At 40.1% G+C, this 16,306-nt stretch overlaps 1 long non-coding RNA gene across 1 annotated transcript; it reads left to right on the top strand.

The window, feature by feature from the left end:
• On the top strand, nucleotides 1–15,317 carry LOC110014970. The gene is made up of 3 exons (XR_002873433.1): nucleotides 1–70; nucleotides 1,002–1,163; nucleotides 14,336–15,317. It is a non-coding gene; the product is annotated as an uncharacterized LOC110014970 (long non-coding RNA).
• Nucleotides 15,318–16,306: the final 989 nt, after the last annotated feature.

Here is a 16,306-nt window from a genome sequence, read left to right as displayed (position 1 = left end):
TTGTAGGTGGAAAGCAGCTTCACATGCATGGAGCGGTGGGTGTCGGCTTGTGGGTGGATGCCACCTGCAGGTAAGGGAGGCTCTCTACCGCACCACACTCAAGCATGGAAATGCAATTTCCGCCTCTAATATTTATTTTTAATGCATTCCTGAAAAAAAAAAAGACGATTTTTTTAAATTTCCACTGATACATTTGTGTGCAGCTTTGGTTCCTGCCTTGCATGTCACGACCTGTAGTTCTCAAAACCATTGGACACCTATGTAATGAGGTGTCCAGACAAGCAGCCAGACAAGCAGGCAGGCAGTCAGGCAGACAGACTAGTTGTGTTACAGTTTTTATGATCAAATTCTGCAAAACTGCTGTTTTTTTAATGGAAATTATGCAAACCAGCCCTGACTAGTTTTGGTTAATACAGGCTGAAACACCAGCTTCTGTTTACGCGCTGTTTTGATTTGTTTGACGGAACTCTTGAACAATATCTTAGGTTATGATACAAGTATCCAGCCATCCATCTATTTTCTGAACCAGATTGATACCTTTCAGGGTCATAGGGTTACTGGAGCCAACCTGTGGGGTACAGCCTGAACAGGTCACCAGTCTGTTGTAGGCTCACACACTCACGCATGCACACTTTGGGACAACGTAGAGACATCAATGAACCTATGAAGGTTGTTTTTGGACTGTGGGAAAAATAAAACATAATGCTCGGAGAAAACCCAGGCATGCAGAAGGAGAACACCCAAACTCCACACACAAAGGTCCCAGCCGGGATTCAAACCAGGGCCTTCTTGCTGCAAACCGCTACACTACTGTGAAGCTCCCTGATGCAATTATTCATCTTTGAAATTACTTTAACAACAATACAAGAGGCAAACAAACTTCATAATACTATGACATTTACATATTTTCAGATGGCAACCAATAAAAGGTTTTGTCATGACATTTATTTAAAAAAAAAAAAAAAGGAACTTTATGAAAATCCTTCCTTGGTGTTTTTCAGACATAAGATTGGCTACTTCCAGGATTTCTAAGTGACCCTCATGTGTGAAAAGGGAACAGGTCATCTGACAAATAGCTGCACTCCATCACGGGCCGGAGGCGTCGGGATGATCGTGGAATAGCCATCATCTGACCTCCGGTCACAGAGCGTTTCGGATCAAGGGTAAGAGCCGCACCTTTACGGTCGCCTCTGCAAACAACTCGACCTTGTATGCACTTGATTGTTTCACTGTTCCAAACTATAAATTCTAAATGTCGTCTTTGTAATGCATCATGAAAAAGAAAAAAAAGAAAAGGACTGATCTGGGATCGAGCTGTCATCATCAGTGTGCGTTAACAACCATTTCACGCGGTGCTCAAACGGCGTAGAAAGTAAAAGTTCTGTTGCGTGTCATCAGACTTGTTGGAATTAGTCATTCGTAAAACAGAGGAGGCTTCATTTTGTCGTTCCCCCTTCTCCATCTTCCCCCGTTTTCTCCTTCTCAACTCCTCACCCCCTGTGTCTCTGTCTGCATTTCAAGAATATTTCAAAAGGAAATAACCCCCCCACCCCCTTACACACACGGATCTGGGACATTTTTTGGGTCACCATTAAAACGATCACCCAGACTTATAAAAGATGCAAAGATAGTTACCTTTTTTTTTTTTTTTTCTCCTTTTCATAAGTCAAGATCTGAGCCTTCCTACTGACACAAACAACAACAACAACAACAACCACCACCAGCAGTACCAACAACAGAAATAATGTATGCTCTTATTATTATTCCTGTTTAGAGTTATAATTTATTCAGCTTTTGTAGGGAACAGCAGTTTCAAAGGAAAAACCCACCAAGAGTGGCTTGTTGATAAGGCACCAAAGTGAAGTCAATTTATGCAGTTCTTCCTCTCTGTTTTCCAACACCCCCCACCACCAGCACCACCCCCCATTTCCCTCTCAGACATGAATACACAAACACACCCATAAAATGCTCATATCAGTAAGCGCACTCACTTCAAGTGGTGACAATTTACAATTAATTAGAGGGAATCCACTTCCTTGTGTGTGTTTGTGTCTTTTCAATTGCTCTATGATCTGCAGCTCAAAGCAAACCAGCGACGTGAGAAGCTCAAACACTACCCTCCCCCCATCTCACCACCACCACTGACACCACCCTTCCTTTCTGCTCCATATGCTTGCAGGCGGCTCCAACGCTTTACGATTGACAGCCGCGCGTGGACTGCCAAAAAAAGAAAAATTAAACAGCCCAGTCACTTCCCCACATAGTGTACACACATCCAATATCAGAATAGCATCTCTTCTGATGAAGTCATCCTTCATTTTTCTCCACTAGTTTAGGTGTCTCAGTGTTGCGATTCAAGCTACGTTCCCCATTCAGGCTTCACATTCAAAACTCTTGCGTTAACTCATAGTTTTCGGGGTCTACGTACAAAACATGTGGCCATTTAACACTTGTTGTAAGTTTGACCAGGTCAAACTTTGACCAATCAGGGACTTGGGTTTGGTAGTGACACATGGATGGCATCACTTTTAATTCCCGGAAGTACCAACTGTTTGTTAATTTGTCCTCCATGATCTGTTTTTCAATCGTGGTTTGTGCCCGGCTGTAATTAAGCTACCTACACACCCGGTAAGTGTGGTGCGTTCAAGAGCATGATGAGCTTGGGTTTTTGAACGTGCTTTTAGCATTTGGTGTTCACACTGCAGTGTTGCTACCTAATACTGGCGCATGGCTTGGCGCAAAATGTCAAAGTGGTGCAAATCTCACATCTTTGCCTCAGGCTTTCCTCTTTCGCAGCTCTATTCCGATAAATGAAAAAACTTTGTGTCGCATAGTGCTACGTTCACACCGGGGTGCTGTTTGATTGATGGCTTCCAATGAAAAGTCTATGTAAACACATGTACATGTACATTTTCGGGCATTTGCACCAATTTGACATTTTGCACCACAAAATGTCAAATTGAAATTGAAGCGCCATCAACAACGCACTAAATGTGTGTTTTTATAACACTCATCAAATACCTGGTGTGTACGTATATTCACCGTATCCTCAGAGCTGTAGGGCTGTTTGCAGTAACCAAATCTGAAAGCATCGTCATCGACCACGGTCCAACTGTTCATGAGCCCAAGTCCTCGTCTGCCCGTATAGACTTTTTTTATTCTTATATGCTATAAATAAAAAAGGAAAAACAATACTTGCACATTTCAATGTCTCCTTGTAAATGGAGCACTTATATAAGGCACAATTGTGGATTACATAAATATCTCAAAGTTATCAATATTTCATCCTCTGTGTGTTTGATGTGTTTGGTAATTGGATATTTATGTTGTGGGCTTCCTCTCTCAAACCCCTCTTGCCTGTGGGTGGGTTTAGTTCTGGGAGAGGTGGAGGTAGGGGGTGCATTTACTTCGTTTTTTCCTTTATATGGACGCTGTACATACGTATTTTTATGTTTTATTCGTGGTTGTTGGAAGCCGAGAAGGCCACCCTCAGTGTGCTTTCACATCTTTCTCTCATCACTGTGGGCTGGTTGGACAGAAAGGCTGCTGGGATACGTTGGTTTGTGGGGGTCTCCCAGAGGCACCCAAGGGGTTGCTGGTTCCTTTTTGATGATGACTGAGAACAAGGATGGAAGAAAGGAAGAGGAGGAGAGGAGGAGGAGAAGCACCAGCGTGGGAATTCCTTGGCGGGGACTTGAGTCTGATAAATGTTTAACACGGTCTGACGGTTAACGTAACAAAAGAAATTGCCTCCATCTAGAAAACATCTAACAAATCCTTCACAAAAAAAGAAAAGAAAAGAAAACAGCTGGCTTCTGTTGAATTGAACGCCCTCTGACTTAAACGCAGGGAGGAGCACTGTGCTCAGCAGATATGGGTGGATGGAGAAAGAAGGGGCGCGCAAAGTGGCAGGTGACATGGTGGAGATGCAGTTCTCCACCATGGCCAAGTGAGGGAGCCGTTGGGTTTGATTTTAGATATCCCACAGGAGAAGCAGCACCATCCTGCCAGGACCAAAATGGAAAGGAGGAAAAAAAAAACAACAGATATGAGAACACAGAGAAAGAGGAAGTGAGAAAGAATGAGACAGAGAGGATGATGAGCAAAAAAAAAAAATAAAAGAAAAAGACAGAGACTGACTATTTTCACAGTGTATTACATCACTGTTCTCTGTGAGAATACTCCTCTCCAGCTTACGTCAGTGGGAAAGACTCCAATCACACTTCTGGTACTGGAGCAACACCTTTGATGTGCTATATTGCAACAGCAAATACAGTCCTCAACAGCTGAGGACACATAGTTGGAACACAGCAGAGGATGCATGACACATGGTCGATTTGCAAAAGTCAAAATCCTCCCAGATCCCGAGGTTTCCGGGGTTGGGAGGAACACTGGAATATCTTAGGCGAGGCAAGCAGAATTCACTTGAGCTCGGTAAACAGAGCAAACGCTTCCCCTCCGAGCTGTTCTAGTTGTTGACAGCTTTACTGCTCATCAGACTAACAGCACCTCTGCCCCGTTGCTGATGTGCCTGCTTACCTGCCTGCTTCCTCAGCAGTTCAGCAGAAAGTTGTCCCAAAGTAGCAGCAAGCAAGGGAGAAGATAGCAGGATGGGAGGGGGAAAAAAAGAAAAGGAAGCAGCAGAATGCCAGAATCAGAGCTACGATGCAAAAAAAGCTTCTTTTTTTTAAATGTTATTACTATATTTATTGCTTTAATCTGCACTGGGGTTGTTATGGAAGATGAGATTTAAGTGGGAGCTAATGATCCCAAATTGTTCATCTGACACGTGAAAGCTGCAGCTCAGGGGACCTAAGGTTCCAGATAACCTGTTTGTAGGATTCTGCTGCGGTTGCACATATATTCTGGGTGTCATCATCAATCATTAGGCATTCTCTCTGGTTGTTTGAATCAGGTTTGGCCTGCTGTGAACACATTTAGTGTTCCAGGACCTGCGTAGGCATGTGCGTGTGTGTGTGTGTGTGTGCGTGCGTGGGCTGGTGTGAGTGAGCGCCAGAGCCAGAGCGTCATGCTGCGAACGCAGATACAGCTACACTCAGCACTGGACATCGCAGCAGGCAGCAACCTGAGAGGGATTGAGAGAGGGTGTGCTTTGTGTGGTGGGAAAAAGTGCTGCTTGATGAAAAAGGTGGAGGGTGCAGAGGGAAGAACGGGATGAGGGAATTAGTGTGCGTGCGTGAGATGTACAGCAGGACTTTTAGATACACAAGCATTTTTTTTATTTTCTTTTTTTCTCCACACACAGAGTCACAGTGCAGGTGCAGAGGCTGGTGACTGCTTATGATGAAACAGCTACTCACAGGCAGAAATAGGTCAGCGAGCCTTTGGGCCACTACAGTCAAGAGGGCTGGTGTCTCTCTGTCTGTGTCACGTGCACGGGCGCGCACGCTCATCACACAAGCCGTCTAGTCACTAGGATATACTGTCTGTGCAAAATGCACAAAAACACCACCGGTGAGTCGATCCAGGCTAACAATCCCGCTGGAAAGGAAGCAAAAATATAAAACAAAAAGTCTTATTTTGCTAAAAAAGGATCTCAGAAAGAGAATTTTATTTACAGTCAACATTGATTGGGGGGGGGGATATATCACCAAGCATGGCTGTGACTGCAGTTCACCGCCCCCCAGGGGATGGGTCAGAAATACATTTCACACATCCAGGTGTTTAGGACTTTCATTCTTCTAGCGGCTGTACAATAATCAGATCCTTTAAAGCTGAATGTAACCAAACTTAGAATCAGGGTGAGGGTTGGACAGTTCTCCTGTGACCATTTGAAGAGGAAACCTTTAATATTTATAGATTTTTTTTCTTCAAGACGTCTATACCAGAAGTGACAAATTAAAAGCATGCTATGGTTTATGGATGCCAATGTCAGCTTTTTCACATCAGCATTGCTTCCCTTCTTGTGTTTAGTTCTGGTTTCTTCTAGATTGATTGCCTCTGTAAAGCTCTGGTTTTATGCTTACTACTGGATCTTGTAAGATCATTATCCTTTTTGCAGTCGCCTTAGTTTTGCTTCCTGCTCTTGTTTCAGTTGCTGACTATAACACACATGATGTCATTCATCACCTTATTTAGCATGAATTCATATCAGCCCGTCTTATTTTGCTTATTTCTATGGAACAATTGGTTTTTGTTTGGTAATAGTATTCAAATAAATATAATTCCAGACTTTTTTGTTACATGTTTCATGTGATGTGGCACAAAAAATTCACTTCATCATGGTTCATTACTGAAATAAGTATTAAAAGGGGTCAAACATACTTTTTATATTTGTCTTACAGCAGTCCTAGACTGCAAGGACCATAATTCTTTCTACCTTCAAGCTTTTATTATGTATTCACTTATTAACTTTAACAGGTTTTTTTTATTATTATTATCTGTAATGTACAACGCTATATTCATAAAGAACCTGAACACGATTAGAAATTGAAATAAAGACGACAATGTTTTTTTTTATTGAATTCTTCTTTCTTACTACACAGGTGAGCAAAAATGTTGCCCAAACCACATCCTAAAAGACTCACTAAAATTTGCACGCGGCCAGTACCCGGTGAAAAAAGAAGGATTAAGGCATAGTGAAGAACCCCCGCCCCGAATGATGACATCACAGCTGGAGAAACCATCAAAAATAAATGAATGGAGCCAAAATCTAGTATGGAGTGTGACCCTTATGCTATCTTAGGTGACCCCACCATTGATGTGTTCTCCCTACCATGACAAAGGTGGATAAAGGTGGAAAGATTTCATGTAATCCATGGACACCGGTGAAGATCAAACATCATTGAAGAACAAAGGTTCAGAACACTGTCTAGTGGGTCTAGATGACCCAACTCCCAACGTTAAAGTGCCTAGGATAGCACAAGGGTTAAATAAAAATATTTTAAAATCCACTAACTAAACCGAAATATACACGTTGGGAACATCCATGAAAAGTTTTAAAATGATTATGGGATGGCCACATAGCTTGGCAGCTATGTTGTGGCAAAGTGTAACATTTTGCCTCAATAAAGAGCACTTTTGCTTGATAGATCATGAACTTTAACACTCATACCACCAGGTGAGGTCTAGAACCACAACCAAGGTTTTTTTTGTACCTTTGACCTCAGGAAGAAGCCGCCATCTTGAATTAAAATGAATAAATCACCTTTTGTACATTCAATAAATTTAAACTCCTCCTAGGGATTTCGATCTCCTCTAACTCCTCAAGCATCACTGGGAAGCTACTTGAGGAAAAAATGTTGGTTTGCCAATCATTGGTCTTGTTGTTTAACCTTGGTCACAGGGACACGGTGATTGGCCAATGATTGGCTGCAAAGCATGCTGGGAAACGTGACGTACTGCTATTGTTGTTATGCTACGAGCTAAAGGTAAGTGCTTTAGGCGAAGCAGCCAGCTTAATATGATGTTTTTCAGATTTTCATCGAGACAATAACAGATCGACCATTCTTGCTTTTATTTTTACCCCTATTGAATGCTCACAGAGATACGGATGTAGCGGCAGGAAGCGGCTTTTGCAGCAAGATGACGGAGGGCATACCAGATGTGAATGAACGTGAATACGATGGATGTTTCTGTGCTTTTTAAAATAAACAAATCTGTTCTCTAAACATCCTCCGTGTCTTCAATGCAATGTAATGAGACACAGACAGACAGAAATGTGAAGGTATCTGCTGTAAATCTATGACGTAAATTAATAACAGGATAAATGATCGGCTAGTCAGTTGGCATGTATCCTTATAGCCTTCGAATGTAAAGCGACTGACTGCTAAAGTTAATAAAAGACAAGCCCTGAATCTTATTATTCCTATTCGACCCTAAACTACAATATCAGCTGTCTGACAACAGACCAGCCAGTAGCCCAAATGCCGGCATACATCAAAGAGCTCTGCGGCGGCGATAGTAGTAGCCTAGCAGGAGCTATCGTGCGACAAAGCAGCCTAGTTATCATAAATCTTTTGATATTTTTCTTATATTCATTGAGACGGTAATAAAGTGATCATTTTTGTTTTTCATGTTCCTTTTTTGAACGAATATGGGTCACAGAGACACGGAAGTTACCGCTGAAAGCGGCTTTTGCCGGCGTACAGAGAGCATATCCGCGTGAATGACTTATGACGTGAATAATTATTGCGTTCGAACGGATTAATTATTGCGTTCGAATGACATAATTATTGCGTTCACACGAGTTAATCATTTCGAGGGAACGGGATAGTATTTCGAGGGAACGCAATAGTATCTTGTGGGAACGGAATAGTATCTTGTGGGAATGGAATAGTATCTTGTGGGGACGAGATAATATTCTGTGGGAACAAGATATATTTTTATATCTTAATGTCAGGACACGGGCTCCGTAGTTTTCTGATTTGGTAAATACTGAAAAATGCCATAACGGATTGTCATAAAGAAAGGCTAAGGGAAAGGATTTTTATATTTTGTGACAGCTTCACAAACTTCCATCAGACTACGTTTGGTCTTGTGTTGGAGCTATTCTTCTGGCCTGCCATACGTCTTGCACGATGAAGGAAATACACAAATGTGCTGATGGCATAGGACCTCCTGCTGAAATGCATTACTCTTAAAAGCCATACTAGGTGTCCCACACACACCTAAACACAGTTTGAATCCATCAGAGCAACAGCAATGATTTCTGCTGTCCTACTGTTGTGTTGCCATGATACTCTATTTGACAAACACAGGAAAAAAGCGTTACATTTCATGGCAGCTGTCTAGGATGTAGCAGACAGTTAAAGTTACAAGGTTTGTCTGCTTAAAAAAAGTATTGGCAACAATAAATTGGGTAATATCTATTCTCAAAATATCATCTTTATGTTTTGCTGTAAGTAAAAGTAGAAGAGGGACTTCATCGAGGACAAACTGAATTCCTTGTTTGCTGTAGTGAAGGACAAGCTGACACACAAGGTAAGACAGAATCTCCACGGGCTACAATGTTTGCAGATGACATTGTCATTTGTAGGGAGAGCAGGCCAGATGGAAGAAAATTCTAAAGAGATGCAGGTTTACTCTGTAAGGAAGGGGAATGAAGGTTAACCTCAGCAAGTACATGTAGGGAATGAAAGATGATAAATGTAACGGGAGGTCACAGGGAGTGGAGAGGCAGAAGTTGGAGGACTTTAAGCTTAGAATGTGAAAAAGGAGGTAAAGTTAGTAGTTTCAAATGGTTTAAAGGATAGTAGCATGGTTGTCAGGTAGTCATGCGTGACAAAAGACGTCATCCAGAATGAACCAAGACAGTGGAGAGACCAGCGATGTTCTATCAAGATAAAGGAAGAAAAGCCAGAAGACCGTAAGGTTTTCCATGGTGGTGATGAGGATGTATTGGGTCAAAATTACACACTTCGAGGTGACAGCTTATGCTTGATGTTCAAAAAATAAGGTCAAGGAAGTTGGAGGAGAAAATGAAATATTGGTCAAGGACACAGACATTAGAGCTTGGAAGAAAGGCAAGATAAAAATCCAAAAGAAGAGTTACGGCTGTTGTGAAAGAGAATGTGAAGTTGGTCAGCACAGCGGAGGGTAAATGGTCTATACTTACAGTATACAGAACTTTTCTACCTTCTTTGACGGGAACTTTGACACATGGGCAGACAAAGCGGGGGGAAAAAGCTGCTGTCTTCCGATCAGTTTATCTCTGCACTACCAAAAAGGTAAAAGACTTATTCATAGATCCTTCAGAGTTAGTCGCAATAGCCTTACGGGTGGATATGGGCTTCCTGTGGACAAAAAAGTAAAAGGGTAAACCTGTACTGGACATGCAGGTGAACTACGCAAAGTAATATGGTCACAGGCCACTTGGTGAACCCGTAGAGTGAAAATGTTCATACAAATGTTTCACTATGGGCATGCTGTAGTTACAGGATGTAGTAAACATACAGTATATACTTACACGCAATATGCAAGGATGAGGGTGAAGTAGGTGAGACTCTAGCGGTTGTAGGGGTTTTTTATTTCTATCTCCCAAATCCTGCACACTGCCTGAAATATGTGTAGATCAGAAAAATCATGATTGTAAATCACATTTTGAGAAACCAAGTGAAGTGATATGATTAGAGATCAATTACTTTAACCATCTTCAATAGTTGATTCAGTAATTTTATTATTGTAATTATACGGTAATGCTGTGAAATAAAATGGTCTATATTCAGTCTTGTGCATATAAAATAAAAGTGGTTTGCCCATCACCGCTGGGTCTGCGGGGAATGGGTGCGTTTGTGTTAGCATGGTGGCGGTGCTGGCAGCGCAGACTCTTTGTGGAAGGGGTTTTTCTTACTTATCTACGTCAAGATGTAAGGACCCACTCATTTTTGTGGATTGGGAGGGGCTAGTGCTCAGAGCGCAGATTTTTAGTGGAATACTCAGAAATGTGTAAATGGAGTAAAACACTACTTTATGATCGTTTGAAATGTGGAATGAACATTATAATACACGTAAAGGCTCAAAAAAGTTTGCTTTTGCATGACAGAGCCTTTAAAATACAGCCGTTCCTGTTTACGACCCTCCACAGGCCCAGACAATCCAAAAACCTACAGAACCCAAAGGGGTCAACCCCAGTGATTAAAGCATGTAGCTGAGGCTTTTTAAATATACTGTATTTGCAAAACAAACTCAAATATATTTCATTATAGACGACACCCCTTACCTGCTATAAGTTTTAAGGACATTAATTGGCTTTTTTTTCTTAATGTTTTAGACTTTTTACCCCACCCTTTTGCCCTTCTTTGAAAGGCTGTGACATCAATTCTAACTTTAACGCCAATAAAGAGCAGTTCGTCACCGGACCATCTTTATACGATCAATATTTGCATCATCAAATAACCCAACAATAACATTTAGTCCCTATACTATTTGTATTTTTTTTAGTAATCCAAACTTTTTTCTAAAACGTTTATAGATTTTTTATAAGCTTTAAAGCTCTGACATGTATGGTAGCATATTTGTCTCATAATTCCAAACAAAAGTCAATACCGAAAATGCTTTTTTGATTTTCATAATAAAAGCTGCCTTCCTTGATTAAAAAATAAAATGAAAATACATTTTTTGTACTTCATTGGCTTTAATTCGACAAAATGAAACCAATAAAATCCTCTTTTGAGTATTCTGGAATATTTGTCGACAAATCACAATCACATGCTCTTATTCTGCATGAACTGATGTCAATACAATAAAGAATTTAATATTCTTTATTTAATATTTACGGTCATAACCACATCTAAAGATTGTTGATATTAATTTGTTTTTTTTCCCTGAGTTGATTTATTCACAAGATCAGGAACTAATTAGCCCCTGAGAGACTATCAGACGTTTTTTTTCTTTGTACAAGCTTGTAGTTCAAGGATTCTTCAACTGGGGGGGGCATAAAAGTGCCCAGAAGTTGCCTCATTATGGAAACAGTGGAGGAATATGGGGTCACTACCTCCAAGTTCTTAAGGTCCTGACTTAAAAAAAGGTAGTTTCTGCAGGCATTTTCACACATTTTGTGAAATTATTGATTTTGTTTTAATTGCGAATGTCATTTTTAGACAAAATTTAAAAGAAATGTTGTTTTCTTGGACATATTTTCTACAGAGCAGCAGTAGTTCATTGGCAATTTATCTATAAGTCGCAACCCCACCCCTTCCCCTCCCCTCTGCTCCATTTACATGCTCTCTTGTAGCTTACAGCCCCTTCACGCCTCCAAACATTACCGGTGCATTACAAATGACGAGCAATATTGAAACTATCCAGCCGTATAGAGCGGAGCAGAAAGATGTGGTCTGACCAGAGTTTTTTCTCAAACACGCTCTTTTTATCTGCTCCTGATTCACAGCGATTTGAACAAAGAAATACTTAGATATGCAATTTTAAGCATCATTTTCTGTATGCATGTCCGCCATCATAAGAAAAATGCTACAACATGTTTGAAAACACCCCAAACACAATTTTTATTGGATTGCGTTTTTGAAGTGTCAGATCCCACAGGAAAGGAAAACATTTTTTTTTTGGCATTTTCTGTCCTATTGTAAAAAGCAAATTTTATATCAACCCCTCAACTTCTGGAATTACATTCAATAGAAAGATAGTAAAATCAAGCTTGCATGTCTGCTTTTTTCTTGAATGCATAGAAATTTGCAGTTTTTTTTTTTTTTATTATTTGGATGCTTATTGTTTGAACAAACTGCAATTTGGTTTAATTTTCTTTTTGTAAATATGTTCAAACCAAAAGTTAAGGGCAAAAATATTTTTCCACCCATGAAAAACACTTAAGAGTTTAAAGAAATATTTTCCCCAAAGGGTCTGATTCCATCCTAAAAGCATCTTCAGCTAAAAAAAAATAGTTTATATTTTGCTATCATTTTGGTTTATTTAAACCTTTTATTGTTTTTCCATTTTATTTTCAATACAGCATCATTGCTTCTTCCCCATGCTTTTCTTCAGCACAGACAGTACACGTCCAATTGTTCAAATGTTGCACTACAGGCACCACCAACATACCGTAATTTTATTCTTTATGATTTGCTTCAACCTCTACATTACCTCAGACTTAACGCCCGTGTGTTTAGTTTTATTCAAAGCATTTGCAAATGACTGCAAAATGTCCAGACAGATAATGAACAAGGAAGTTTATCCAGAGGTACAAAAAACCCCTCCAAAGTTGCACAGCACTGTCAAATTATTTGTCGACATACCCTCTGATGTTTAGGGAAGGGAGACAGTTGTTTTTTTTTTTTGCTTTTGGACCATCAGACACAGTCGCTTAATGAAAAAACATGGTAGCACTAATACAGAATGAGCTCATTTTCTCTTTCAAATCTGTGTTTTGGTCCCTGGATCCAGATCTCCTGGCTGACTGTCAGGTCGGGTATTTCAGAGGAACCCTCCTGTCGTTCATTATTTCCCAGCTTACAGAGAGAGACATAAAGGAGCATCTTTTCCTTGCTTCAGGTTTCAAAGCGGCATCACAGCCATGCACTGGAAACAAAGCAAATGTTTTCATCTTGACTTTTAAGAGAACCTACTTGCTATATATATCCTGTCACCAGCAGAGAAAGGATGACGGCACTCTTGTCTGCTCCAGACTATGTGGGGGAAAAAAAACAAAAAATAAAACAGCTGATTTTCTTTTTCTCACCACAGCATTTAGGTTTTTTGTAGCTTTGATAGTACATCTATAGTTGTGTGTACATCATATTGGAGGAAAGGTGGATCAAAGTAAAATAAAAAAGGTAAAACTGTAAAATTGATTAAAACATTTTTAATTAAATTTTAAACAGAGACATTCAAAAATTCCTAACAAAATGAAAGCTCAAGGGCGCAAAGAAGAAAAGTGAGCAACACAAAAGGGGAAATGTAGTCTGACTAGTGATGATCCTGAACTGCAGCGAGGGCAAGATGGAGCAAGACAACCCAAGAGGCCTCAACAAAACATCCTCACTTAAGCTCAGAAACTCCAGGGTCCTTCTGTTGCTCTTAAAATGTTAACCATAAGATTTTGGGTTCTTTTCCTAGATGGTTAAACATTTTTTTGTCGTATAATATGGCGACAAAGTATCACCCTTTGTCTGCTAAATCTCAACCTTTTGGATAGTCGCTTTTGAAATCCAATAAGGCAATTTCATGCACAATTGTTTGATTGATTTAGCCATCAAAGCTAATTTATGGATTTTGGTTGTTCAGATTTGAGTTGCACTGATCCTTATTTAGTGCCTGGATTGCACGATAAAACTATAACAATGTACCTTAGCCTGTGTCCTGGAAGCAGCAAAGCAGACCTGAAAATGCATGTTGGGTTCTTGAATTACTTTTGATTTTGATTTTTTTAAAAGACCCACTTCAGTAAAAAAATGTGTTTTTTTGATGTTTTTAACATGTTCTGCTGCATTTTTCCAAAGATGGAGCACATACAGAAAGACATTTAAGTATTTCTGAGAACTTTGTTTCAAATCATTGTGAATAAGATGAAAAAAATTCAATTTGAAAAAGCTTGTATTTGTACATTTGCAAATAAACAAATGCATCTGCTTGTAGATGACTTGATCCATAAACAGCCTCATTTTCCTAGTCTGATCTGCCATCCGACTCAAAAATGAATGTCAGACTCCTCCCCCTCTCCTCTCCGCTTGGTTCCCTGAGTCAGCCCAGCTGCGACCACTCAACTCATCTTCACCGCCTGCCTACTTAAGGAGCTCCTGGACCAGCATTCATTGCCAGTCTGTTGCCCCTGATGGTGCATAATTGGCCTTCACGTCAAGTTCATGTTTTGCTTCTTTGTCTTAAGCCAGCAGTTATTAACGTTCATCATCTTACCTTTCTCCAGGAAACCTCAAGCCACGAGTGGTCGCCCGAATCAGCAGTTATCTGGAAAACTCCTCTGGACTGTTCCCTCCGACCTCACCACGAGCCTCTGCCGAACTGCCATCCTCACGAGACGGATCCACGCTCCAGACCCTACGAACGTATATCCACCAGTGACTCCACGAGGCTCAGCCTCTCACGCTCTTGACCTCCAGGAACCGTGACTTTCTCGCTTTCTCGAGAATCCACTTTCTCGCCAAGTCATCTCTGCTCTGTGTCTCATTCCGGGTTCCAGCATCTGGGTCTCTGTTCTGTAGTCATGACAACTTTAAAGTCACAAGAAAGGTAAAATATCAAAAAGAGTGGGTGTCCTTGTCTGGATTTTTGTGAGAAACTTTGGTTCATCTCACTGGTTATTATTTCCTATTGTGGCCCTGGGTTAAGTGTTTTATCTAATCTTTATTGAGAAAATTATAAAATGAAGAGGACCTTAACCTAGACATTTAGTGTACTTTTAATAGCAGAAAACATGCAACTTATATGTAATCTTTAAAAAAATGAATATGGTTCCTTAAATCCAAGAGAAGCGATCATTGCAGAGGTTGGAGATCCATCTTTAAAAGACTCAATCAGATATCCAGCCCTTTGGTGTTACACGTCCCTCCTTAATGGGATCTGTGTAATTACACTGTTTTTGAGGTTGTTGTCTGGCCTCTGGGATCTCTGACGGTTGAGTTCTCTCACTCTTCCCTTGAGGAGCTGTGTGAACTTAAAGATCACAGAACCTGTGGAGCATTTTAATGGTGGCTGAAATGAGCGTTTCTTCAGGCAATAGCTCTACTTTCTCCCACTCAGGAACTTTCCTGGAGCACTACATGCAGCCCACCAAATACTTCTTCATTGTTGCCTACTCGCTTTGCTTCGCATGTCCTCCCACAACAGCTTGCTATTTGTCCCAATTTGTGCATTTTTAGTTTAACAAGCTTATGAGGTGTTTTTTTTTTTTTTTTTTTTTTTTTTAGTAAATTAAGTTTTATGCAAAAAATATAAAAACAAATGTAAAAAATCTCAAATTGAAAAAGCTGCTAAAATATACATTTAAAACGATTTGCTTCATTGATTTATTGGTTTAATTCAAGCTATTAAAGCAATAAAAAAGACAATAACATGCAAAATACATAAATGTATCCGATTATTTCAAGATTAGCTAATTGGTTGGAATTTTATTTTTTTTTCAATTATATTTATCATACTACACATATTTGCACAAACACACACGACAAATCCATATTTCTTTTATTACTTCATTTTTTGTTTTAATCCATTAGTCCAAATGTTCCCTTTGTAATTGACACAACTTGCCCCTACCAAAAGCTGTTACCAGATGTTGCTTCCAATCACTTTCATGCCGCTCTTGTGCCCCGTACTTTTTACAGAATCTGCCATCTAACTTTCCAGATGTTTCTATGTAATAAACCATCTGCTGCCCACAGATATCAGCTTTATGTTTTCAAACGGACAGTAGCCCACTCAATTTCTGCCTTAAAGACTCAACATACTCTGATTCAGGGAGAGGCACCGCACGCTCACAGGTTGCAGATGAAAGTATAAAAACACTCCTTTTCTTCAAGCTTCTTTATTTTATTTTTTTCTAAAGTTGTATAATAGGTGTCACCTTGAAAGTTTTCATGTTTTGAAGAATTTTTTTCCATTGCAGAACCAGCGCTCGTCATTACCACCATTGTTCCAATGATATTTCTATATCTGTAAAAGCTGAGTTTTCCATGAAAAGTTGAATAAAAGTATGCCTGACCTCGGACAATAATGGGTAAATCCCACACGTTAGTCACTGATGGTGGTTTGTACCAAAGCAGAGATTTGGGTGGAGAACGGCATGGAGGAGGGCCAGTGAAAAACACTTGGAGTGAGGATAAACAACCATCCCTGAATCTAAAAGACAAGAATTTGATTGGCTGGAAAGAAGAAAAGGGCC

Source organism: Oryzias latipes, chromosome 1 (assembly GCF_002234675.1).
Source record: "Oryzias latipes chromosome 1, ASM223467v1".
Classification (NCBI taxonomy): domain Eukaryota; kingdom Metazoa; phylum Chordata; class Actinopteri; order Beloniformes; family Adrianichthyidae; genus Oryzias; species Oryzias latipes.
This window is presented reverse-complemented; position numbering and strand designations above follow the sequence as displayed.